The following is a 27071-nucleotide window of genomic DNA, read 5'->3' on the forward strand; positions in this document are numbered from 1 at the left end:
CGGTGAGCCTCACGTGGGACAACCCGATTACCCTGTATCTCCCCCAGCGCTTAGAACAGTGCTCTGCACATAGTAAGCGCTTAACAAATGCCAACATTATTATTATTATTATGTGGCAGAGCTGGGATTAGAACCCAGAGAATAGGTATTATAAACACAAGGGTAAATCAATCATTTACAACAGGTAAGGTCATGGGTTAGGTGATCTTAGGTGATCGAAGGAAAGGAATGAATGGGGTGGTGGGATTAATTTGGCAATGTCTTCTGGAGCATTTTAAGCAGGACTTTGAAGGTATGGGAGGGCAAGATGTGGGGTGGTAATCCTGGAGGATGGAAAGTATCACCAGTGAATGAGAGGCTTTGTAGCTGACAGCGAGGTTCAGTTAGCAGACAAAAGAACAAGCAGGATGTAGTGGGAGAAAGAAGCAGATAGATATGAGTGAATTAACCGTTGGAGAATCATAAAGTCCATGAGAAACGGCATGGCCTAGTGAAAAGAGCATGGACCTGGGAGTCTGTGGACCTGGGTTCTCATCGCGGCTCCATCACTTGCCTGCTGTGTGACTTGGGGCATGTCACTTAACTTCTCTGCCCCTCAATTTTCTCATCTGTAAAATGGGGGATTCAACACCTATTCTTCTTCCTCCTTAAATGGTGAAAAAAAAAATGGTGGTATTTGTTAAGCGCTTACTATGTGCAAAGCACTGTTCTAAGCGCTGGGGGGATACAAGGTGATCTGGTTGTCCCACGTGGGGCTCACAGTTTTAATCCCCATTTTAAAGATGAGGTCACTGAGGTACAGAGAAGTGAAGTGACTTGCCCAAAGTCACACAGCTGGCAAGCGGCGGAGTCGGCATTCGAACCCATGACCTCTGACTCCCAAGCCCGGGCTCTTGCCGCTGTGCCACACTGCTTCTCAACCCTGTGTAGGATCTGAATAACTTGCATCTACCCAGCCCTCAGATTCAGTCGATGGTATTTACTGAGTGCTTACTATGTGCAGAGCACTGAACTAAGTAGGGAGAGTATAATTCAACCGAACTAGTGGCGCGTTCCCTGCCTATAATGAGCTTACAGTTTAGAGGGAGGAAGAGTGCTTGACACACAAGCCCTTAACAAATACTATTATTATCACTACTGATAATAGTAATAGTATTGAGAAGATTTTGCTTCTTGCAAGAAGCAACGGAGAGCCACTGGAGGCTTTCAAGGAGGGGAGTGATTAGCTCTGTTCAGCAGCCGCTAGGTAAGAAGGACCCGAGGAGGGGAGCAGGCAGAGCTGTCGGGTGGCTGTCACTGTAGTCTATCCCCCGGGTTTGTTTGCAATAGCAAATACTGGCCCAAACGTTAAGTATTGTGGATCCAGAATCCTTTCCTCCACCCCCTCCATTTCAAAATCATTTTTTAATAGAGCGCTGTACTAAGCGATTGGGAGGGTACAACAGAACTAGGAGACACGTTCTCTGTCCATACGAAGCTTACAGTGAAGGTAGACATTCATTCATTCAACCGTATTTATTAAGGGCTTACTGTGTGCAAAGCACTGTTCTAGGTAGGCTTGGGAGAGTACACTCTGATAGACACACTTCCTGCCCACAACGAGCGTACTGCCTGGAGAGGGAGACAGATATTAATAGAAATAAATTTACAGATATGTACGTCAATATGGTACTTGTCAGCTGTGTGACTGTGGGCAAGTCACTTAACTTCTCGGTGCCTCAGTTACCTCAGCTGTAAAATGGGGATTAAGACTGTGAGCCCCACGTGGGACAACCTGATTCCTCTGTGTCTACCCCAGCGCTTAGAACAGTGCTCTGCACATAGTAAGCGCTTAACAAATACCAACATCATTATTATTATTGTTATGGTACTAAAATGCCCAAATGGAAGACTCAAATGAGGCACCGAGTGGTGTTCGCACGGGCGCGTTCCGCTGTGACTCTTCACCTCCATCTTGCTGAATTAATTTGCAAAACCTGCCGCGGCAGAGAGCAGCTCCCTTCGCTGGACCTCTCTTCAGCATATAAAAACAATGTCATAATCCTTACGCCACATAAGATTCATATTAGGAGAAAGAGGTTCACGAGGAGATTTTTAGAATTATGTTGGCTTCAATCAATAGCATTTATTGAACATCGGCTAGGAGGGGTGTGGGAGAATGCAATCGAATTAATAGATGTGATCCATGCCCTCAAGAAGTTTACAATCTAGTGGGAGAGACTCTTATTTACAGATAGGAGGAAGAAGGAAAAGGGGGGGTATACGGGAGTTAGTAATAGTATTTTACTCAGCAATTACTGGGTGTAGAATCCTGCACTGAGCAGTGGGAGAGATTCTTGACCACAAGGAGCTTATCTGGGGAGATAGGAAATTAATCGAGAAGGCTTCCACCAGGTATTTCCTAGCTTATATTTTCCTCCCCTCCCAAGCCTCACTGGATGCTTGCTCTCATCACTTTCACCTCCAGCCCCTTGCCCCCCTCCTTGCCAGGAATTCTTTCCCCTTTCAAATCCTCCAGACCTTAGTCATCGCTACTTTCTCCAAGGCCTCTCTCAAGGTGGCACCCGAAGAGTTTCCAGTACTCTACCAGTCTCGGCTATGGGAGGGAGAGTCAAGGAGGGGTATTACCCATTCCATTTCTAGCTTGGGCGGTGAAAGGCAATCTGCTACAAGTCAAAAGTCGCCTGTGCTGGGCAGCAGTGACATGGGAGAGAGTCGAGGGCGGAGGCTCCGGTTTACCGCCTGGCAATGGTAACCACTTCCGCCTTTTTACCAAGAAAACTCTGTGGATACGCTACCAGAACGATTGCAGATTCATTCATTCAATTCATTCAATAGTATTTACTGAGCGCTTGCTATGTGCAGAGCACGGCACTAAGCGCTTGGAATGAACAAGTCGGCAACAGATAGAGACGGTCCCTGCCGTTTGACGGGCTTACGGTCCAATCCGGGGAGACGGACGGACGAGAACGATGGCAATAAATGGAGATGGGAAGTTGCTCTGGGTCAGAGACGACTCGACAGCATAAGACAAGATCTTCTTCAAGAGGTTTTCCCCAGTGCCCTTTCTTCTCTCCAGGACACTTTCATTCAGTCGTATTTATTGAGCGCTTATTGTGTGCACAGCACTGTACTAAGCGCTTGGAAAGTACAATTTGGCAACGGAGAGAGACAATCCCTACCCAACGACGGACTCACAGTCTAGAAGGGGGAGACAGACAGCAAAACAAGTGGGCATCAAGGCCAACTGGTCCCAACTACCCCCTGAGCACGTCTGAAACCCCAGCCAACTGCAGCAGTCCTACACACTGGCTTACCTACTTTACTATTTAAGCATTTCATTCGTTCAGTCGTATTTATTGAGGGCCCACTGTGTGCAGAGCACTGTGCTAAGTGCTTGGGAGAGTGCACTGTAACAATAAGCAGACACATGCCCTGCCCACAATGAGCTACATAATCACTTCTCTAACCTTCTCCTTCTTCCTCTTGTGTAGTTACTACATTGTCTATTGTCAAAAAAATGTACTGAGAGCTTATTATGTGCAGAGCACTATATTAAGTGTTTGGGAGAGTACCATATAACAGTAAACATACACTTCCTTCCCACAACAAGCAGCTTGGCTCACTGGCCAGAGCCCGGGCTTGGGAGTCAGAGGTCATGGGTTCGAATCCCGGCTCCGCCGCTTGTCAGCTGTGTGACTTTGGGCAAGTCACTTAACTTCCCTGTGCCTCAGTTCCCTCATCCGTAAAAGGGGGATTAAAACTGTGAGCCCCACGTGGGATAACCTGATCGCCTTGTATCCCCCAGCGCTTAGAACAGTGCTTTGCACATAGTAAGCGCTTAACAAATACCACCGATAACAAGCTACATAATCACTTCTTCACCCCCACCCCCACTTTATCTCTCTCCTTCTCCCTCTTACTACATTGCCTATTTCTCTGAACACAATAAGCACTGTCCTAAACTTATTACAAATTATTTTTAGTAATGCCCGTCTCCCCGTTTAGACTGTGAGCTCCTTGTGGGCAGGGAACGTCTCTACCGACTCTGTTGTAATAATAATGTTGGCATTTGTTAAGCGCTTACTATGTGCCGAGCACTGTTCTAAGTGCTGGCATAGATAGAGGGAAATAAGGTTGTCCCACGTGAGGCTCACAGTCTTCATCCCCGTTTTACAGATGAGGTCACTGAGGCACCGAGAAGTTAAGTGACTTGGCCAAAGTCACAGAGCTGACAGGTGGCGTCGTACTCTCCCAAGCGCTTAGTACAGTACTCTGCACAAAGCAAGTGCTCGGTAAATACCATGAATAAATTAATGACCTAAGCGCTTGGGTGAGTACATACTAACAGAGTTAGTAGATATGTTCCCTGCCCTCAACGAACTTTGAGTCTAGAGGGGGTGATAGGCATTAATAGAAATAAATTATATTACAGATATATACATATGCAGCGTGGTTCAGTGGGAAGAGCCCGGGCTTGGGAGTCAGAGGTCATGGATTCGAATCCCGACTCTGCCACTTGTCAGCTGTGTGACTGTGGGCAAGTCACTTCACTTCTCTGTGCCTCAGTGACCTCATCTGTAAAATGGGGATGAAGACTGTGAGTCTCACGTGGGACAGTCTGATTACCCTACGTCTCCCCCAGAGCTTAGAACAGTGCTCTGCACATAGGAAGCGCTTAACAAATACCAACATTATTATTATTATTACGTAAGTATATATGTCCCTCTAGACTGTAAGCTCACTGTGGGCAGGGAATGTGTCTGTTTATTGTTGTATTGCACTCTCCCAAGCTGTGTGCTCTGCACACGGTACGCGCTCAATAAATACGATGGAATGAATTAATGACTGAAGTGCTATGCGACTGAGGGAAGGGTGAATAAAGGGTGCAGATCCAAATGTAAATTGAAAGCAATTCCACCACCCCACACCTATGTGAGAGAGCCCGGGCTTGGAAGTCAGAGGATGTAGGTTCTAATCCCTTGTCTGCTGTGTGACCTTGGGCAAGCCACTAAACTTCTCTGGGCCTCAGTTACCTCATCTGTAAAAGGGGGATGAAGACTGTGAGCCCCGTGTGGGACAACCTGATTACCTTGTATCTACCCCAGTGCTTAGTACAGTGCTTGGTACATAGTAAGCGCTTAACAAATACCATCATTATAATTATTATTAGGAATATGTCAGTCAATCGTATTTGAATGTTTACTGTGTGCAGAGCACTGTACTAAGTGCTTGGGAGAGTACAATACAACAGTAAGCAGACCCATTCCCTGTCCCTAATGAACTGAAAGTCTAGAGAGGAAAGGCAGACATTAATAAAAATAAATAGGCCCAGTAGAAAAACCTAATATTTTGAGTAGATTTACTTTACTAGTAATAATAATAATTGTGGGATTTAAGCACTTACTATTTGCCAAGCGCTGGGGTGTATATAAGCAAAAGGGTTGGACACAGTCCCCAGCCCATGTAAGCCTCACAGTCTCAACTGAGGCCCGGAGAAGTGAAGTGACTTGCCCAAGGTCACATGGCGGACAAGTGTCAGAGCTGGGATTAGAACCCATGACCTTCTGACTCCCAGGCCCGCTGCTTCTCATGTACTACTGTACATTCCAAGCGCTTAGTACAGTGCTCTGCACATAGTAAGCTCTCAATAAATACTACTAATAATAATAATGTTGGTATTTGTTAAGCGCTTACTATGTGCCGAGCACCGTTCTACACGCTGGGGTAGACACAGGGGAATCAGGTTGTCCCACGTGGGGCTCACAGTCTTAATCCCCATTTTACAGATGAGGTAACTGAGGCACCGAGAAGTTAAGTGACTTGCCCAAAGTCACACAGCTGACAAGTGGTAGAGCCGGGGTTCGAACCCATGACCTCTGACTCCAAAGCCCGTGCTCTTTCCAGTGAGCCACGCTGCTTCTCACTATTGAATGAATGAATGAATACTACTACTAATAATAATGTTGGTATTTGTTAAGCGCTTACTATGTGCAGAGCACTGTTCTAAGCGCTGGGGTAGATACAGGGTCATCAGGTTGTCCCATGTGAGGCTCACAGTCTTAATCCCCATTTTACAGATGAGGTCACTGAGGCACAGAGAAGTTGAGTGACTTGCCCACAGTCACACAGCTAACAAGTGGCAGAGCCGGGATACTAAGTGCTACTATATTTTGTGTAGGCTTTGATCCTGTTCCCAGCCCCTTTCCCAACTAGGTGGTCTACTCAGATGGGGCATGCCCTTTCCTCCAGACTTTATGGGGGAAGGGAGGCGGCGGATGTGCTTCGATCTCTCCTGTCCCACCGGGGACCCCTGGCCCCGCCCTCCCTCCTCACATCCACCAAACAATCCCTCTTCCCCCCTTTCAAAGCCCTAATGAAGGCTCATCTCCTCCAAGAGGCCTTCCCAGACTAAGCCCCCCTCTTCCTCAGCTCCTCTCTCCTCCCCATCACCCCGACTCTCTCCCTTTGCTCTCCTCCCCTGCCCCACAGCACTTATGTATATATCAATAAGTCCATTTATTTATATTGATCCTTGTTTACTTTTTTTGATGTGCATATAACTATAATCTATTTATATTGATGCCTGACTACTTCTTTTGATGCCTGGCTTCCCCCACCTCAAGACTGTAAGCCCATTGCAGGCAGGGAATTGTCTCGACGGCTGAATTGTACTTTCTAAGCACTTAGTCCGGTGCTCTGCACATAGTAAGCGCTCAATAAATATGATTGAGTGGAATGAATGAATGAATGAACGAACACGAATGAATGAATGAAGAGGGGAGGGTTAATGGATTGAATGGAATAACATGATTAAATGAATGAATGAATAAATGGAATAAACATGATTGAATGAATAAAGAGGAAGGGTTAATGGATTGAATGGAATAACATGATTGAATGAATGAATGAATGGAATGAATAAACACGATTGAATGAATGAATGATGAATGAATGAAGAGGGGTGGCTTAATGGATTGAATGGAATGACTGAATGAACAAACACGGTTGAATGAATGAAGGAAGAGGGGAGGGTTAATGGAATGAATGAACAAACATGAACGAATGAAGAGGGGAGGGTTAATGGATTGAATGGAATGAATGAATGAACAGACATGATTGGATGAATGAATGATGAAGAGGGGAGGGTTAATGGATTGAATGGACTGAATGAGTGAACAAACACGATTGAATGAATGATGAAGAGGGGAGGGTTAATGGGTTGAAGGGAATGAATGAATGAACAAACACAATTGAATGACTGAATGAAGAGGGGGAGGGTTAATGGATTGAATGAAGGAGTGAACACACACGATTGAATGACTGAATGAAGAGGGGAGGGTTGCTGGAATGAATGAATGAATGAATGAATGAATGAATGAATGAATGAATGAATGAAGACGAAGACGACCGAATGACTGACGGACCGCGGGGGGGGGAGGGGGCGGGGCTCCGTCACCGCCCCTTTAAGAGCGCGGGCGGCGCGAGGCGGGGGAGCATTTCAAAGCGCCCAATGAGGAGGCGGAGGACTGCGGGGCGCGGGCCAATGGGCGGGGAGGACGGCGGGGCGCGGGCCAATGGGCGTGGCGGACAGTGCGGGGCGCGGGCCAATGGGCGGGGAGGACAGTGCGGGGTGCCGCGGCCTGACGGTTTGAACGGGCGCTCAAGCGGCCGCTGGAGTGAGGCCCGGAAGGACGGACGGACGGTCGGTCGGTCGGTCGGTCGGCCGGCGGTGAGTGAGGCCGAGGCCGGACGGACGGGCCGGGGGCTCCGGGGGCTCCGGGGGCTGCGGGTGAGGGGAGCCCCAGACGGACGCCTCACGCCAAGGCCCACAAATGGCGGGCGGGGGCCGGACGGACGGGCGGGCGGGGCCCTCGCTTGCTTGCAGAAAAGTCGGGGGAAGATTCATTAATAATAATACTGCTATTTGTTAAGCCCTTACTATGTGCCAAGCACTCTTCTAAGCGCTGGGGGAGATAAAAGGTCATCGGGTTGCCTCCCCCCCCCCCCCCGCCCTTGGGGCTCCCAGGCTTCTCCACATGAGGGAACTGAGGCCCAGGTAGGTGACTTGCCCAAGACCCCACAGACAAGTGGTGGAGGGGCGATTAACAATCATAATTATTATTACGGTATTAAGCGCTTACCAGAGAAGTGACTTGCCCAAGGTCCCACGGCACACATGGTGGAGGTGCAATTAATAATAATAATTATTATTAGGGTATTATATATTTTATTATTAATAATAATTACTATTAGGGTGTTAAGCGCTTACCAGAGAAGTGACTTGCCCAAGGTCCCCCAGCAGACAAGTGATGGAGGGGCGATTGATTATTATTATTAGGGTATTAAGCACTTACCAGAGAAGTGACTTGCCCAAGGTCCCACGGCACACAAGTGGTGGAGGCGCAATTAGTAATAATAATAATTATTATTATTAGGGTATTAAGCGCTTACCAGAGACGTGACTTGTCCAAGGTCCCCCAGCAGACACATGGTGGAGAGACGATTAATAATAATAATAATTATTATTATTAGGGTGTTAAACGCTTACCAGAGAAGTGACTTGCCCAAGGTCCCCCAGCAGACAAGTGGTGGAGGCGGGATTAATAATAATTATTATTATTATTACTATTATGGTATTTGTTAAGCGCTTACCAGGAAATGACTTGCCCAAGGTCCCCCAGCAGACAAGTGGTGGAGGCAGGGTTAATAGCAATAAATGTCATTATTATGGTATTTGTTCAGCGCTGACTCTGTGCAGAGCACTGTTCTAAGCGCTGGGGGAGGTACAGGGTCATCACGTTGTCCCACGGGAGGTTCACAGTCTTCATCCCCATTTTACAGATGAGGGAAGTGGGGCCCAGTGAAGTGGCTTGGCCAAGCTCCCCCAGCAGACACGTAGTAGAGGCGGGATTAATAGCAATAATTATTATTGTTATTATGGTATTTGTTAAGCACTTACTATGTGCCAAGCACTGTTCTAAGCGCTGGGGGAGATACAAGGTCATCAGGTTGGCCCCCTGTGGGGCTCACAGCCTTCATCCCCATTTTACAGATGAGGGAAGTGGGGCCCAGTGAAGTGACTTGCCCAAGGTCCCACAGCAGACAAGTAGAGGAGGTGGGATTAATAATAATAATAATAATAATGGTAGTTAAGTGCTTACTATGTGCCAAGCACTGTTCTAAGCGTTGGGGTAGATATAGGGCAATCAGGTTGGCCCCCCATGGGGCTCCCACTTTTAGTCCCCATTTTCCAGATGAGGGAACTGGGGCCCAGTGAAGTGACTTGCCCAAGGTCCCACAGCAGACAAGTGGTGGAGGCAGGATTCATAATTATTATGGTATTTGTTAAGTGCTTACTATGTGCCAAGCCCTGTTGTAAGCGCTGGGCTAGATACAGGGCAATCAGATTGTCCCCCGTGGGGCTCCCCCTTTTAGTCCCCATTTTGCAGATGAGGGAACTGAGGACCAGAGAAGTGACTTGCCCAAGGTCCCACCACAGACAAGTGGCGGGGGTGGGATTAATAATAATAGTAATTATTATTGTTGTAATAAGCGCTTACTAGGTGCCAAGCACTGTTCTAATGTATACAAGTGCTGGGAGGGGGAGCAGAAGAAAAGGGAGGCCTTGTCTGGTGAAGGAGGTGAGCCTTCAATAGGGCTTTGAAAGGGGGTTGTTATACTCTATTCTTCCCAGCGCTTAGTCCAGTGCTCTGCACACATTAAGCACATTAATCCCACCCGTCGTCTCCAGTGAATATTACTCCTGTGAGCTGCGGGGGAGGATTCTCTGGGGAAGGGGCTCCCCTCCCCTGGAACGGTAACAGAAACGGAGCAGGCCTTGGCGTCGCGACCTCGAAGCCCCGGCCGACGGACGATGCCCGGCTTTATTGTCACCAGGGATTTCAATCCGTCTTTACTGTCTGTGAAAACGAAAGCAGTGTTAACCTTTAGGCGGAAAATTCATCCAATCACGCACTCATTCATTCGTATTTATTGAGCTCTTACTCTGCACCAAGCACTGTACGAAGCGCTTGATCGGTCTATGGTGTATGTATTCTGGGAGCTGCTTTGCCGGGAGGAGAGTTATCAGCAGTGCGTTCCCCCTCAGAAGAATCGATGCTTTGATGACAGTGGATCAGAAATATATTCTTTATTTTCTTATGGTTTCTGTTTAGCACTTACTCCACACAAGCTAAATAGGTAGGGCACAATCCCTCTCCCACATGGGACTCACAGTCCTAATCCTCATTCTGCAGATGAGGGAACTGAGGCACAGTGAAGTGACTTGCCCGAGGGCACACAGCAGACAAGTGGCGGGGCTGGAATTAGAACCCAGGTCCTGCTGACTCCCAGGCCCGTGCTCTAGCCACTAGGCACACTGCTTCTCAACTTGTTCAACTCATTCCAAATCGTCTTGGGTAACCAGGAGTACAATCCTGTCCGATTTTTTTTTCCCCCAGAAATTCCTTTCATTTATTTGCAATTTAGAAACTAGTGTCCTTTTTTAAAGGTATCATTGCTATGATATTAATAGAAGCAGGCTATTGTCAGTTCATCCTTTTGTCAGTCGGTCGTATTGAGCGCTTACTGTGTGCAGAGCACTGTACTAAGCGCTTGGGAGAGTAAAATATAGCACACATGCCCTGCCCTTAATGACCTTACGGTCTAGAGGGGGGGAGAGACATATCAATTGTGGTTACGTACATAAGCGCAGGGGGCTGAATAAAAGGAGCAAATCAGAGTGACGTGGAAGGGAGTGGGAGGAAAGGAAACGGCTTAGTCAGGGAAGGCCTGTTGGAGGAGATTGTGCCTTCAGCTTTTGTCAGTTTTTTCATAATAACCCTGTTTTGGTTTTAGTAATAACTCTGGTGCCATATGTTTAGAGATGTAAATGTAATTTCTTGCTATTTAAGATAGGTTTTTCACTGCTGAAATTAGAAATTATTTTGAAATATATTCACGCTCTGGTAACGACATACAGGAGCATGGTAGATCTAAACAGCGTTTGAGTGGTGGACCATAGAAGGGTATGGCGATGCTTAGTTTTATCCTCCGGAGTGTATCTAACAGCTGGTGACTTTTTATTTCAACTTTAGCAGCAAAATTGTATTTCCATCAACAATACATATTGAGCCCCTTCAGAGGGCAAAGCACTCTACTAAACATTTGGAGAAGTACAACCGAAGCAAGACGTGAGTTCTCAAGGAATTTACAATCCCGGGGGGCCACTGATGGACAAACATCATGTATAAATAGTGGGTTAGGAGAAAAACAGATATTAGTTCAGGTATGTCAGGAATAGCTGCATACATAATTGAATATACAAATAAACATATTTGTGTGCATTCCTAGTATAGAGATGAAATGAATGCCAAGTGTTGCTGTTGGATTGCCGCGATTAGGGTGCTGTCAATCAGTGGATGCATCCTGGAGGAAATGGGAATTTTTTTTTTTTTTTAAAGAAGACTTTTTAGTTGGAGAAAACAGTGTTGGATTCACTGGGGGAACAGTTGGGAGCAAGAGATTGGAGGCGTGGAAGTAGAGATTAAGGTCTTGTTCGCAGGTAAGCTTAAGAGGAGCAAAGAGTGCAGACTGGGGAGTAACTGGTGGAGAGAGAAGTAATATGAAAATGGGGGGAGAGCCTTGAAATCAATTACGAGGAGTTTCTGTTGCTAGGGAGATGGAGCGCCATTAGAGGCTTTTATTAAAGAGCGGAAAGATGGCGAGCCCAACAGTGTGCTCAGTGGCGTTCTGGACATCAGCACGGAGAATAGACTGAAGTGGAAAGAGGCAGAAAGGCCACTGAGGGCTAAGTTACCTTTGAAAAAGCATTTAACTAGAAGAGATGATTAACGCGTAACTGCATCTAGCAAATGGTACTTTTCCTGTGCCATGACGACAGCAATATCTGCCTGACTTTTTAATAAAAAACCGATTATCTCAGGACTGTTGGCACTTGCCAGACCGCCCTTCTTGAATCTTGTTCTTCCCACCAATTGTTATGTTTGTAATAATGGGGATTCCAGGTGAAAGGCCATTGACTGTGATGAATTTAGCAATTATGTCTAGTTTGCTGGGTCAGGGTGTATTAATTAGATAGTGATGTCAGTCGAACTCTCGCAGTGGTGTTATATCATCTCCTCCTCTAAGTCTCTAGCTTCCCTTCTTGGTGGTTAACAGATGTTCCTCTATCCCAGATTAGCCTCTGTTCACTTTGAACAACAGCTTTTATAGACCTCAGTGTAAACCTGGCACTCACTTCCTCAAAACAAAACCACAAGATAATAGAAACTGGGAAAGGAGGGTAGAAAACGGGGGCTCTTCATCGATGGATTATCCAATTGAATTTGCCTTTCTACAGAGCACTGTACCAAATACTTGGGGGAGTACAATTAAGATATCTGGTCCTGGTCCTCAAGGAGGTTTATCGTGTAATGGGGGAGGCTGACAAGCAAAAGGCGTTCTCAGAAGTATGGCTGCTGCAAGGAAAAGTATGGAAAATTTAATCCTTACGGTGCGTACACCAAAGCACTAAGGATGTGTCTGGCCCTAATCTTCTCCTGACTTATTCGTAGATTATGATCCCTTGAGGGGCGGTGTCCGGGTCTAATTCCCACCTCTGTTCCCTTTTCCAGCACTTAGGATGGTGCCCACAGTAAGCACTTAAATACGATTACTGCTATGGCTGTTTGGATGGACATGACCTGAGCTGGTGATTGAACCCTCCTAAGTGCTTAGTACTGTGCTCTGCACAAAAGCACTCAAATACAATTCAATGACCTGAGAAAGTGGAGCTTAATCGGGGACTGCGACTTGAACAAAGGGAATTGTCAAAAATTGAAGATTGGGAGAGCTGAGGTCTGGGTGGATTTGAGCAGGAGAGAGTTCCCATAAAAACTGTAGTGTATGTGGAGTGCATACTATGTTCTGAGTGCTGGGGTAGATACAAGATGCACACAGTATTCTCAATTATTTTGAATGGTATTTGTTACGCATTTACTATGTGCCAAGTACTGTACACTAAGCGTTGGGATAAATACAAGCTAATCTGGTGTACCCAGTTCATGTCCCTCATGGAACTCACGGTCTTAATCCCTATTTTACAGATGAGGTAACTGAGGCACAGAGAACTTTTAAGTGACATGCCCAAGGGCACAAAGCGAACAAGTGGTGGAGCCGAGATTAGAACCCAGGTCCTTCTGACCCAGGCCTATCTGCTTCTTTACCACCGATTGGGATAATACAGTATAACAGAGTTGGTAGACGTGTTCCGTGGCAGAAAGGGCAGATTGTTGATCCCACCCTTACCGTCTCATCTGGCTTCCAGTATGGCTTTAAAATTCCTATTGCTGCCTTAGTTCTGCTAGAAAACATCTTTTCACTCCGTTTCGGATTCTTCCGTCACTGCACATCTACCTGAAACACAATGTCAGAAGAAACGATTGTCCTCCCGGCTTCAGACCCAGGGTGGTGACAGGGTGGGGACTACATCACAAGGTTTCTTTAGCACACGGCTCTGCAAGAACCCAACCCCTGCATAAGAGGAGTGCAATAATAATATTCAGCACTTACTTTGGCGTGCAAGGCATGGTACTCACCACCTCAGGGAAAAGTACCCAGAAAGGAGTTAGATGCAGCTCCTGTCTTCCAAGAGGCTCACGATCTGAGAATAAGGAGGGTGGGGGTGGCCTTGGCAACTGACACAAGACAAAATAAGAAAAATGAACATGAAAAGTAAGAATAATAAGTGCAACGAGAGCAGCAGAGTTTCAGGCTGCTGGCATCCAAGTCCAGCATTCACCACAGCTAAGCACTGAAGTAATTACCAATAATTCAATTAAGATATGGCCGCTGGTCCGTAAGAGGCTCATAGTCTTAGGTGGGGAAAGACAGGTACGGACATAATATATTATGTACAGTTCTCCTCAGTGAAGACAAATGAAACAGTGAAAATAAGACAGCTAAAGGAGTATTTGGGGTACTCCTTGCGTACCCCACTTTTCCAGACCTGCAGTCCTGGGAGGGAGTGCAGTTCAACACCAAGATTTTAAACATCGGGAAGGCAGACCCCGCTCTTTCAAGGATGTCTTTTTGTTCTCACTGTATATATACTATCTCTGCCTACGTCCCGTTAGACGGCGAGCTTCTCAAGGACAGGGTGAATGTTACTTCTGTTGTGTGTTCCCAAATACCCAGTGCAGTGGCCATGAATAGTTTTTCCTCCTAAGCACAGGGTAAGACCCAATTTAGTTGATTTAAAAACAATGTGGAAAAATTGTGCTGCTATTATATAGGTCACCTGTTAGCTCAACTTTAAACCAGGAAAACCAGTCTTTGACTAAAGGATGTGTAATAGCTTGGTTTTATTGTCTTCTAATTGTTCTCTTTCCATATGGGTGGCAGGACATAAAGAGATATTTCTCTTTGTTTTGTCAAAAGCCTTATGGCTGAGTAACAGAATTGCTCATGGATAAATTTTTTAATGCAATAAATTGCCCTTTTCTTTTTCATTGACAAAGAACCTGCAGAGTAGCAACTGACCATTTGGTTTGATCTTGTTTCCAACTTTTTTCAGATAGAGGAATCTATTTCACAAAGCTTGCCTGAATTGTGGAAAAGTCTTTGACTTCAGCACATAAGCAGGAAAATCCAGTTCCCATTCATGCCGTCAGTACAATTATTAACCTATCCACATGTCTCTGAATTATGACTAGTATGGAAGCTAAACAGGAACTTGAAAAGCCATGCAAACCTTCGGCACTGGGGAGTGGGTTGTTAATTCTGATTATGTGCCTAAAACACCGCCTAGTCTCGAATGGTTGTTTTCCTTTGCCTGAGCAGGCGCAAAATAACTTTTTATCCAACTGTCATTTTTTCCCAAGACCCCGTCGTTAAAATTGATGTCCTTTCCCGGATAATTTCTACCCTTAAAAGGTTATTCCCCCAGCTGTCATTTCAGCATTTCTTCACCATCTAAACACCTGTGAACTCACAACCTGTCATAGCACTTATGTATATATTGTACATACTCTATTACTTAAAAACTAACTCATACCACTCCTCCTTTCCTCCTCCTCCTCGTATAATTTATTTTAACGTCTTTCTCCCAGCTAGAATGTGAACCCCTTGAGGGCTGCGACCCTGTCAACTCTGTCGTACTCGATCAAGCACTTGGTTATTAATACCATTCATTGAGTACCAGCTGTGAAGAGCACTGTACTGAGCCCTCGGGACAGTATAATATGCACCCGTGATCCATACTTACCCTCAAGGATCCTACAATCTAGTGGGGGAGACATGTTAAAATATAGGTAGGAGGAAACAGTAGAGTATAAAGACATAAGTGCAACTGTGCGTGTCGGAAGAGCTGGGGGAAGGTGGCCAAGTGCTTGCGGGGGGGACACGCAGAAGTGCATAGCAGGGTACTAAATTGGAAGAAGAGAATTAATCACAAGGCCTCTGGATTTGTTTTCAGAAGGGCCTTGACGGTGGGAAGAGCAGTGGTCACCCGCTAAATGTGGAAGGGGGGGAGGGAGTTCCAGACCAAAGGTAAGGTATGAGCCAGAGGTTGCCAGCAAGAGAGGAAAGAACGAGGCTAACTGCATCTGTCGGCTTGAGAGGAGCGAAGGGTCCAAGGTGGGGTGTATTGGGAAAGGAATGAGGGTAGAAAGGGAGCGATGATTAAAACCAGTGGTCGGGAGATTCCACTTGATGCCGGAAAGAATCGGGCAATCGTTGGAGGGAAGCAGTGTGACCTAGCGGAAATCGCAGGGACCTGGGAGTCGGTGGACCTGGGTTCTCATCCTGGCTCTGCCGCTGGCCTTGCGTGACCTCGGATAAATCGCTTCTCTGTGCCTGTTTCCTCACTTGGAAAATGGGGATTCAATACCCGTTCTCCCTCCCTCTTAGACTGCGAGCCTTGTGGGGGAACAAGGACCGTGTCCGCCCTGGTTATCTTGCGTCTGCCCCAGCGGTTAGTATAGTGCTGGGCGCGTGGTCATTTCTGAACAAATAGCATTACTATTAGAGATTTTTTTTGAGGAGTGTTCTGTACACGGGTGCTCATCTTAATTGTGGAGGTGGTGTCAAGACCAGTTTGAAGGCAAGTATAGGATCATAAAAAACCAAGTGTAGCTAAACCGGGAAGAGAGAATGAGGAATAATCCAGAGAGCTGCTAATAATAATAATAATAATGATATTGGTTAAGCACTTAGTGCCAAGCCCTATACTAAGCACTGGAGTAGATACAAATTAATCAGGTAGGACATAGTCCTGTCCCGCCTGGGGCTCACATTCGAAGTAGGAGGAAGAACTGAATGTCCATTTTACAGATGAGGAAATAGAAGCACTGAGGAGTTAAATAATAATAATAATAATGTTGGTATTTGTTAAGCGCTTACTCTGTGCAGAGCACTGTTCTAGGCGCTGGGGTAGACACAGGGGAATCAGGTTGTCCCACGTGGGGCTCACAGTCTTAATCCCCATTTTACAGATGAAGTAACTGAGGTGCAGAGAAGTTAAGTGACTTGCCCACAGTGACACAGCTGACAAGTGGCTGAGCCGGGATTCGAACCCATGACCTCTGACTCCAAAGCCCGTGCTCTTTCCACTGAGCCATGCTGGATGTGCTGCTTCTTCTAAATGACTTTTCCAAGGTCACCCAGCAGGCAAATAGAGCACATCCAGGCCCCCCTTGACCCTTGCCCTTTCCACACTCCTGGTTTTGATCTAGTGGTGAAAGGATAAGCGAGGAATCCACCGAGAAGCACCAAAATAAATTAATATACACTATCTAGGAGTTGGTAGGCAGGCAAACTAAATGCAGTCATATTTGGTGTTTTAACGGGTTTGCCTTCTGAGAGACAGTGGGAGGGCAGCCCAGGCGACGGAACGGTGATCGTTTGAGACTGGGGAGCACAGTGTTTGGAAACATCTCGCCCGATTGCCGAAGATTAAACCAGGGCCTGAAAGGCGTCGGATTTTTCCGTCTTTAAATGTGCAATATGGTCAGGTGGGCCCGGCTAGGTGTCCCGTGGTGAGCGTAGTTCTTTTTCAGAGCAGGCCTCCTCTTGGTGGGGAGACTTTCTTTAGAAATGTCTGTTCATTTGACGCCTCACCGGGAGAAGGGGCAAGGCGAGCAGGCCGTTATGTTTGGGAAACTATGGCCAGAGGCCGGGAATGGTGTGGGCCTCCCCCGAGCTCCCAGTACAGCACCGCGCCTTGTGGTAATAATAATAAGAAAAAGCAGCGTGGCTCAGTGGAAAGAGCACGGGCTTGGAAGTCAGAGGTCAGGGGTTCGAATCCCAGCTCTGCCACTTGTCAGCAGTGTGGCTGTGGGTAAGTCACTTCTCGGTGCCTCAGTGACCTCATCTGTAAAATGGGGATGAAAACTGTGAGCCCCACGTGGGACAACCTGATCACCTTGTATCCGCCAGCCCCTAGAACAGTGCTCTGCACATAGTAAGCGCTTAACAAATACCACCATTTTTTTTTTTCAGTTTTAATAATGGTGGTGTCTGTTAAGCGCTTACTATGTGCAAAGCGCTGGGGGGATACAAGCTGATCGGGTGATCCCATGTGGGGCTCACAGGCTCCGTCCCCATTTGACAGATGAGGGAGCTGAGTCCCAGAAAAGTGAAGTGACTGGCCCAAAGTCACACAGCTGGCGAGCGGCAGAGCCGGGATTAGAACCCATGACCTCTGACCCATCGGCGTGGACGCTGGTCGATGGAGTGGGGGAGGGGCGAGGGCCTAGGGGAGTGTGGTGTGCGCTCGGTAAGCGCTCAGTACGTAGGCCGGAAGGAATCTCGGCGCGGGGGGGGGGGGGGGCGGTTAGGTGGCCCCCTGTGGCCTAGCCGGGCCCGCCTCGTTGGGCAAGGAGGGGTGTCTTATCTGTGGCCGAATCGGCCAGTGCAGGTGCTTAGTACAGTGCTCCGCACGTAGTGAGCGCTCAACGAACGAATGCCGAGGAGGTCGACGACGACCAGGAGGGCGCCGCCGTTGGAACCGGAGCGTGTTGCGGAGCGAGGGCCCCGAGATGGGCTGGGTGAGTCGCCCCGGGACCGGGCCGTCGCCTTTGTCTTCGCCCCGCCCCCCGAAAACGGTCTGCGCGGCCCCTTTAAGGGCTGCCTCGCCACCCCCCCCACCCCCCCCCCCGCGGCGGGGACGCGCACAGGGGCGCGCTCCCCGGCCCGCCCTTGGAGGAGGCGTTCCCCCCGCAGCCCCGGGAATCAATCCCGTCTGGGGCCGCCCGGGAATTCCCGCCGATCCCGGGAAGGTGAGGACCGGGCCGGGAAACAATGCCGGGTGGCGGGGGAGGGCGGAGCCCCGGCCGGTGAGCGAGCAGGACGCCGCGCTGACCCAGTTGGGGAGCCGACTTTAGTCCTCCGACTCCAGAGGCCTAAGCCGGGCAAAGCCCGGAGCCCCGCCAAGGACCCGCCATCACCCCCGGAGACCCCCACGCGTCCTCGTCCCCGCGCCCCGCTCCGAAAGTTGGAGCGACGGGAGGGGATGGACCCTCGGCGGCCGGTCCTGCGGAGCTGAGCTTTCCTCCGGACACCCCACAGTCGATGGCATCGTCGCCCTCAAATCCCGAGCGCCAGGCCGGGAGGGTGAGACCCCCCGGGGTGCCCGGGCCCGCCCCGTTTGGCGGCCGGCATCGCCTCCCCCAACCTCTTTGGGGGTCGACCCCGCCGTCCGCCTCGTCCAGGGGGCGAAACTTCGCGCCCCTGGGTTCATCCGAACTCGCTGTGGCTCTGCGACTCCTCCCTGGCGGGGCGCGAGGAACGGTAATCCTGGGTCCTGAAGAGCTTTTGTAGGTCAAGAGCTCTTGAGTTAGAAAAACCCCAAAGGCCTACTGTCTCCCAAGTCGTCTCTTTACTGGCTTACTTAGGTGACTCCCACCGTCTGCTGGATAACCCTAATGTAGCACCCCGTTTAGTCAGAATAATAATAATAATGTTGGTATTTGTTAAGAGCTTACTATTTGCAGAGCACTGTTCTAAGCGCTGGGGGAGATACAAGGTCATCAGGTGGTCCCACGTGAGGCTCACAGTTAATCCCCATTTTACAGATGAGGTCACTGAGGCCCAGAGAAGTGAAGCGACTTGCCCACAGTCACACAGCCGACAAGTGACGGAGCCGGGAGTCGAACCCATGACCTCTGACTCCGAAGCCCGTGCTCTTTCCACTGAGCCCCGCTGCTTCCCAATCAAATCAGAAGTGAAGTGACTTGCCCGAAGTCACACAGCCGGTGAGCGGCAGAGGGTGATTAGAACCCATGACCTCGGACCAATCGGCGTGGACGCTGATTGATGGAGTGGGGGAGGGGGAGGGCCTAGGGGAGTGGTGTGCAGGCAGTAAGCGCTCAGTAAGTAGGCCCGAAGGCACGGGGGGGGGGGGGGGGGGGGGGGCTCGTTTAGGTGGAAGAACTTTGCCTTGGGGCTTGAGTTGATTTTATTGTTGTTTTTTGGGAGGAAGAGGGAGAAATGATCTCTCCTGGATAGGGTTATAGATCCGAAAATCGGAAGATCGAAGCTTATTTTTCAGGCCAGACACCGGCTCACTGTGTGACCTTGGGAAATTTCCTAGAATCTCTGGCTTCCTCGGTAAATAGGTTTTCGGTCGGCCGGGTTTCCCAAGACTTTTGAGAATTGCTGACATTTAAATTCTTTAGGTGTCTTGATAACTTGCAAATATACAGCAGTGTTGATGATAAAAGATTTGCGATGGCCTCATCAGATAAGATGAGGCCCAAATAATGGGTTCCACCCAAAGAATTGGTAAACAGAGAACAGAGATCAGCGAACCATCTAAACTGCATTCACCACCTCTTTCTGTCACCCGAAGGATTTTTGGTTGATCCAAAACACCAGCTATTAGTGGAATTAATAGCGTTAGCACATTCGTATCCCTTGTGTTCTTATATTTTAATTTTGAGATTGGTTTGGAACTGCTGAGGACCAGATATCGAAGTAGACAACCTAAAGCTTAGTACATTCAGCGGTTAGCTGTCTTGGTCTTTATCTTTCACAAAGAGAGGAGAGCGAATAGTAATGAGGTGTAGTAACTTCAGTACTTCCTTAGTAGTCTTTACATCTTTGGAAATAATTGCAAATTAGCCCAATAAAGTTAAATTTACTTGGTGTGGGTCAATGAAATTCCACTCTGCATTTATAAACTCTTAGAGGCAAGATTTATGGTGTCCAGATTTAATCCTCTCTTTTCTCACTCATCGTCCTCTTTTTAGGATTTAATGAGACTGAATCAATCGATTGTATTTATTGAGCACTTACTGTGCGCAGAGCACTGTATCGAGCACTTGGGAGAATACGGTATAAGAGTTGGTAGACACATTCCGCGCTTGCAGTCGAGAGACTGAAGTCATGTATGTTTTAGACCGCGAGCCCGTTGCTGGGCAGGGATGGTCTCTATCTGTTGCCGAATTGTACACCTCAAGCGCTTAGTACAGTGTTCTGCCCCTAGTAAGCGCTCAATAAATACTGTTGAATCTGTTCCATTTAAACATTATTCTCTTATTAATCAGTGGCACTTGCTGTGTGCGGAGCACCGTACGAAGCTCTTGGGAGAGGACCATCGGTAGGCACCTTCCCTGCCCACAACGAGCTTACAGCCTGGAGGACCCATTGCTTCCAAGTTAGGCTTATTCGTAAGCACGCTTTTAATTCCACGATCGTAACCGTTGGTTAACTAAATGAAAGTCTTGTAAGGGGCTCTGAGAGAGAAGGCGGCCTAAGCCCCAGTCACAATCACCCTTGATTGGAGCATCTGTTTTTAACGGGTGGGAGCATCGTGCTAGTCCTTCGACCCCAGAGCCGCCGCTGATGAAGGTGGTCCACAGTGAGACCATTCAGGCCGGCCCAAGCCTAGACGGGGACTCCTATCCTCGAGCTTTCTCTCCTTAATTATAAACTTGAGGGGGAACTTGAGGGGAGTAGAGCAGGAACAGTCATATTCTAGAGAGATCTTTAAAAAGTTGGTCCCGCTGATATTTAGTATAAATAGTATTAAGCGCTTGCAGAGGGCAGAATACTGGACCGAGCGTGGGGAAAGAAGGTGCACTTAATTTTTGTGCATCAGATGGATCTTTTTCCAAGTGAGTGCCATTGGCATTTGACTCCAAGGAGTTAAAAGTGATTATTAGTTAGATCAATCGGTAGTGTCTATTGAGTGCTCGCTGTCTGGAGAGCGCTGTATTAAGTGCTTGGGAGAGTTAATCATTCATTCATTCATTCGATAGTATTTGAGCGCTTACTGTGTGCAGAGCACTGTACTAAGCGCTTGGAATGGACAGTTCGGCAACAGATAGAGACCATCCCTGCCCAATGACGGGCTCACAGTCTAATTGGGAGAGACGGACGGACAAAAACAAGACAACATAGTCACGGTAAATAGAATCAAGGGGATGGACACCTCATTAACAAAATAAATAGGATAATAAAAATATATACAAATGAGCACAGTGCTGAGGGGAGGGGAAGGGAGAGGGGGAGGAGCAGAGGGAAAGGGGGGGAGGGGGAGCAGAGGGAAAAGGGGAAGCTCGGTCTGGGAAGGCCTCTTGGGGGAGGTGAGCTCTCGGTAGGAGAGCTTTACTTCACTTCTCTGGGCCTCAGTGACCTCATCTGGAAAATGGGGATAATAATAATAATAATAATGTTGGAGGTTACAACTCCCGGCCGGTGATGGGATGAAACCTGGGTAGGGGGAAAACAGTGGAGTTTATACCCAAGTGCCGCCAGGGTGGGCGGGGATGACACTGCCCAAATTCTGAGGTGAAGAGTCAGTGGCGGGGAGAGGAACGTAGAGTGAGCAGATGAAAGACTGATCACATCGTTTGAACTTGGAGAAGCAGCGTGGCTCAGTGGAAAGAGCACGGGCTTTGGAGTCAGGGCTCATGAGTTCGAATCCCAGCTCTGCCACTTGTCGGCTGTGTGACTGTGGGCGAGTCACTTCACTTCTCTGGGCCTCAGTTCCCTCATCTGTAAAATGGGGATTAAGACTGTGAGCCCCACGTGGGACAACCCGATCCCCCTATGTCTACCCCAGCGCTTAGAACAGTGCTTGGCACATAGTAAGCGCTTAACAAATACCAACATTATTATTATTATTAACTTTCTGCTAATTTCACTGAACTTGGAGGGCAGAAATTCGGAGGTCATATTCACCTCATTGTAACTCAGTCAGCAAACAGTTTCTCCCTTGCTCCTCTTCTAGACCGTGAGTTCACTGCGGGCAGGGAACGTGTATACCGAACTCTGTTGTCGTACTCTCCCCGGTGCTCTGCACACAGGAAGCACTCAGTAATTACCATTGCCTGTAAATTTAAGTACAATGTAGCCATTGGAAAAGTTTTCACGATTCTTGCATAAAATGCTATTGAATTTTCAAGTGGAAGCTTTTTGGTTCCTTAAAACTTCAAAAGTATTTGAGGGAGGCAAGAGAGCTTCATGTGGTTTGTGTTTTGTTTTGTTTTTTTAAACTGTTCCTAGAGAAATATAACTGAATGGCATTGTCCTTATTTTAGGAACTAAAGAATATAAAATGTTCAAGTCCAGGGCAGAACAAAAGCTTCATAGGAAAATATACCCAGCCACTATTCAGAATATTGAGGCTTTGACTCCCTTGTGTGCTCTGTATCATGGGTGTTTTTGATTGTTTTAATAATTCAATACATTTAATAGTGTTAATTTTATGTGCAAGTATCTAATCTGAGAAAAAAGTTAGATTTTGGTGGTGTGAAAATTGCCAAAATTTGCTAAACTATTATTGCCTTTTCACAAAAGCGAATCCTTATGCCCTTATACACTCTCCGCTGCTCTCTCCTTCACCCAAGTTCCTCTATTTGTGGACAAACTCTTTATTATAGCCTTACCCATCACCTGATTCTTAGAGTATGGTCTTTTGGGGAGGGGGTCTTAAAAAACAAACAAACATAAAACCGCATGGGATGGGGGTCTTAAAAAAAAAAACAAACAAAACATAAAACCACAGCTTGAGGCTAGTTATTGAGTTTTTTTAAACAAGTCAATTAGGAAAAATTGGAAGGAGGGTGTCTTCTTGTGGCTCAGTGGAAAGAGCATGGGCTTGGGAGTCAGAGGTCATGAGTTTGAATCCTGGCTCTGCCACTTGTCAGCTGTGCGACTGTGGGCAAGTCACTTAACTTCTCTGTGCCTCAGTTACCTCATCTGTAAAATGGGGGTTAACTGTGAGCCTCACGTGGGACAACCTGATGACCCTGTATCTACCCCAGCGCTTAGAACAGTGCTCGGCACATAGTAAGCGCTTAACAAATACCAACATTATTATTATTCTTTTTGACACTATCACCTGCCTGGCATGAACTTCTGTAATATTCCTGTCTGGCATTTGCAAATGCTGCAAATGGCTAAAAATTGCAGATCTCTTTCAGTGGGCATCATGGTGGTGAGGTAAGCTTACTCAAGTTGGAGAAACACTGCAAAACTTAACCAAATAAGGGTCTTGCATTGAAACTAAGATAAGAGGAAAAGCTAACTTTGGGAGGCCATGCCCTAGGAAACCTCTGATGACTGTCAAAGTGGGGAAAAGGGAAATCTTCCAAGAAAAACATGGACATTTTTCAATGACCAGATTTTTCAGGTATCAGAGTCTAAAGTAAAAGTTGATTCCGCTGATAACAGAAGAAGTTTTGGCAGTGCATCAGTCAGTCGTATTTGAGCCCTTAGTACAGTTCCCTGAACACAGTGTGTGTGTTCAGGGAACTGTACTAAGGGCTTGGGAGAGTAGAGTGTAACAGAGTCAGCAGACTTGTTCCCTGCCCACAAGGACCTTACGGTGCATCATACAAATAGGCAAAATCAACAAAGGTTTGGCTTGAAATCAACAATTTGGGGCAGTGAAAATGTTCTTTTAAAATGTAATTCATTTTGGAGAGATAAGGGGAACCCTAACTTGAAAAACAAAAAGGCTCTGAGGGTAGAAGTCTGGGAAAATCAGGGAAAATCCAAAAAAAAAAAAATCACTTCTGCCATAAGAGAAAGTGTCACAGTGTTTGACCGGGGAGTGGACAAAATCACTTACTGTCCTTCTGGGAAAGTTTGTAACTTTTTTACAAATTTGAGGCGGTGGGGGATGGTGGGGTTTTTTTTGTTTTGTTTTTTTCCTCATGAAAAGCAAGTTATACCTCGGGATAAGTACTGTTTCATTTTTGTGAATTCCTGTATTTTTTCGTTACTTTGATAATAAGCGCTTACTAGGTGCTAATCCCAGAGGCAAGATAATCAGACGATCCCTGTTCCTCACACAACCTAAGTGGTAGAGAGAGGCAGAAAGCTGATCCCTGTTTTACAGGGAAGGAAATTGAGACCCAGGGAGGTTAAGTGACTTGCCCTGGGTCACAGAGGAGGCCAGCGGCAGAGCTGGGACTGGCCCTTAGATCTCCTGATTCCCCATCCCAGGCTCTTTCGCCCAGGCCATAGATTCGTTATCGAGAGTACGAGAGACATTTTGCAAGCTTTATTTTGTTTTCTTCTAACACGTTCTCGATGGCAAAGAAAAGCTCTTTAAACTGATTCTAAGACCCTGACAAGCACATATTCCTTACTTGTGCTTCCTGAAACCCTTAATTCTAGGAAAGAAGGAGATTTTCATCAGTAAACCTTGTTTGCTGTGACCATGAGAAGAATCAGCTGTAAAATGGTGATTAAGATTTCCAGCCCCATAACCATTCAGCATAAAGGAGATCCGGCATGAGCCATTCTCCAGGGCTTCGGATGATGCACTCAGCCTGTTCAAATAAAAGTTTTCCAAAGGATCAGATTTGTATTTTGACACCACCTCCCAGAGCTTTTATGTACACGTGGCATGGGATGAATAGTAGAGGATCGTTTGCCTCCAATAATTCTGACACCGCCAGCCAGGTCCTCGGGGAATAAAGATTTTTCAGAGAGGCCAGGTTTTTTCAGTCGTTGCCGGAGAATGGGTCTTATCGATGGTGTCGGCTGCTTTTGTCGGGTCTGCCGTAGGGAGTGGTCTTAATGCCCATCCTTGCATTTCTCCTGGATCTGGTCTGCAGCAAAGGTCTTAACTGCTGCACCCTACGGGAGTCAGGCTGCGTTGTGATTCTGGGAGGGCACGGTCAGTAACGTTTTCAGTCATCGGTCCAGGAGGAGTCTTAGTTAAAATCTTGCCAGTGCCGGGGATCCGGGAGGTCCCAGGAGAGTTTTCGCAGGCAGCCCTCTCCTCTTTCTTGTTGAAGATCGATCAGCCGGTCGGCGGGATCCATCGAGTGCTCGGAGGCGGTGATCGTGGCCGCATCCTCAAAATCTGCTGGCCGTTTCCCAGGGGTCTGGATGTTAAGGAAGGCACCGAAGGCAACTGAGCAGCCCCTCCCCTTGTGGGCTCTCGATCTCGCCTGGATGGAGCCGATGGGCAAGCTCTTCTTGGCGGCGATCTCCTCGGAGGATCGCGGAACTGTTCTTCCCGTGTCTTGAAGGTGTCATCTTTGTAGCGAGGATCTTTAACGCTAATCTTGAATGAGGTGTGCATAGATAGAAATTGTACTTTCCAAGTGCTTAGTACAGTGCTCTGCACATAGTAAGCGCTCAATAAATACTATTGAGTCAATGAATATATAGATCCAATTAATAATTATGGTATTTGTTAAGCGCTTACTGTGCGCCGAGCAATTGTAATCTCGAGTGCTGTACAAACGTTCGTAACTTGTCCAAGATCTCCCAGCTGGCAGGAGTAGAACCCAGATCCTCCAGCGTCCAGGGCTGGGCGCTTTCCCCTCCACCACACTGCCTCCCCACACATATGTACCCATGGGGAATGGTGTCTGCCCAACATCCATCCATCCGAAGCCCCTGTAGAAGTTATACTCACTCGGGACCGGGGACTTGACCACGTCCCTCCCTCACCACATCCCTAAGCTCCTGTCGCGGCCACCCCCCACCACCCATCCTCCGCTCTGCATCCAGTTTCTTCAGGCCCATCGAGCCCTTCCCCACGCCTACCGTCCCGTGTGAAGGTGGCCAGTAGAACCCTGAGATGTGACTCCCTTGTCATTCTCTCCCCCTTTTCCCTCACCTTTTCCCAGCGCCTCCGACTCACAGGGACGGGGGAGATGTCAGCCTGTTCCTCACCTTCCAGTGAGCATTATTATTATTATGGCATATGTTAAGCACTTACTATGTGCCAAGCACGGTTCTAAACGCTGGGGTAGATGCAAGGTAATCAGGTTGTCCCACGTGGGGCTCACAGTCTTCATCCCCGTTTTACAGAGGAGATCAGTGAGGCTCAGAGAAGTGAAGTGACTTGCCCAAAGTCACACAGCTGACCAGTGGCAGGGCTAGGATTAGAACCCATGACCTCTGACTCCCAAGCCCACTAAGCCACGCTACTTCTGCACCACCACCCCTCATCTGCTCCATTCCTCTCTTTCTGCTCCTTTGAGGTCCCATCATTCACTATTGCCACCTGCCATTGCTAGTAGTCGTTGTCATATATCACCGGCTCCCCACTTGAGCTCTTCTGAGCAAAATTTTTGATACCTTTTCCTCACTGATCCTCCGGGACTTCAGTAACCATGCTGTTCCTGATGATCCCTCTTCTCCTCCATTCCCTCCTTCCCCTATATCCACTCTCCCTTCCTTCCGAGTCATCTCTCAAGAGATCTGCCTGCTTTCAGATCTACCACTCTCATCTCCTAAAAGTATTTGCCCACCCTTTTCCCCTCCCTAACTGCCATCTTTGGCCAATCACTCCCTTGTGGTTCCCTTTCTCTACCTTCAAATACACTCAAATCTTGCCTGTTCTAAAAGTCTTCTCTCAAACCAACTTGACCCTGTGGTCATCTCCCCACTTCCGGGCTTCTATTTCTGTCCAAACTCTCTGGGACGGGATGTATACTCCCACCTCTTCTCCTTCAACTCAGCATGGCGTAGTGGATAGAGCCGGGGCCTGGGAGGTCAGAAGGTCATAGGTTCTAATCCCGGCTCCGTCACTTGTCTCCTGCGTGACCGTGGGCAAGTCACTTCACTTTGCTGTGCCTCATCTGTCAAATGGG

At 47.7% G+C, this 27071-nt stretch overlaps 1 protein-coding gene across 6 annotated transcripts in view; it reads left to right on the plus strand.

The window, feature by feature from the left end:
- The first annotated feature begins 7614 nt into the window (after window positions 1-7614).
- The window catches only part of CKAP5 (cytoskeleton associated protein 5), a 76598-nt gene continuing 57141 nt past the window's right edge, over window positions 7615-27071 (plus strand). For 2 of the 6 annotated variants that reach the window (XM_029059478.1, XM_029059482.1), the window contains exons 1-2: window positions 19624-19635; window positions 20007-20008. The gene's annotated coding sequence lies outside the window, so the exon portion shown is untranslated. Of the gene's footprint in view, window positions 7733-18031; window positions 18051-18260; window positions 18282-19238; window positions 19257-19623; window positions 19636-20006; window positions 20009-27071 lie in introns of those variants that run through there. The other 4 variants (XM_029059479.2, XM_039911419.1, XM_029059480.2 and 1 more) reach the window with 4 other exon arrangements.

Source organism: Ornithorhynchus anatinus, chromosome 3 (genome assembly GCF_004115215.2).
Source record: "Ornithorhynchus anatinus isolate Pmale09 chromosome 3, mOrnAna1.pri.v4, whole genome shotgun sequence".
NCBI lineage: Eukaryota > Metazoa > Chordata > Mammalia > Monotremata > Ornithorhynchidae > Ornithorhynchus > Ornithorhynchus anatinus.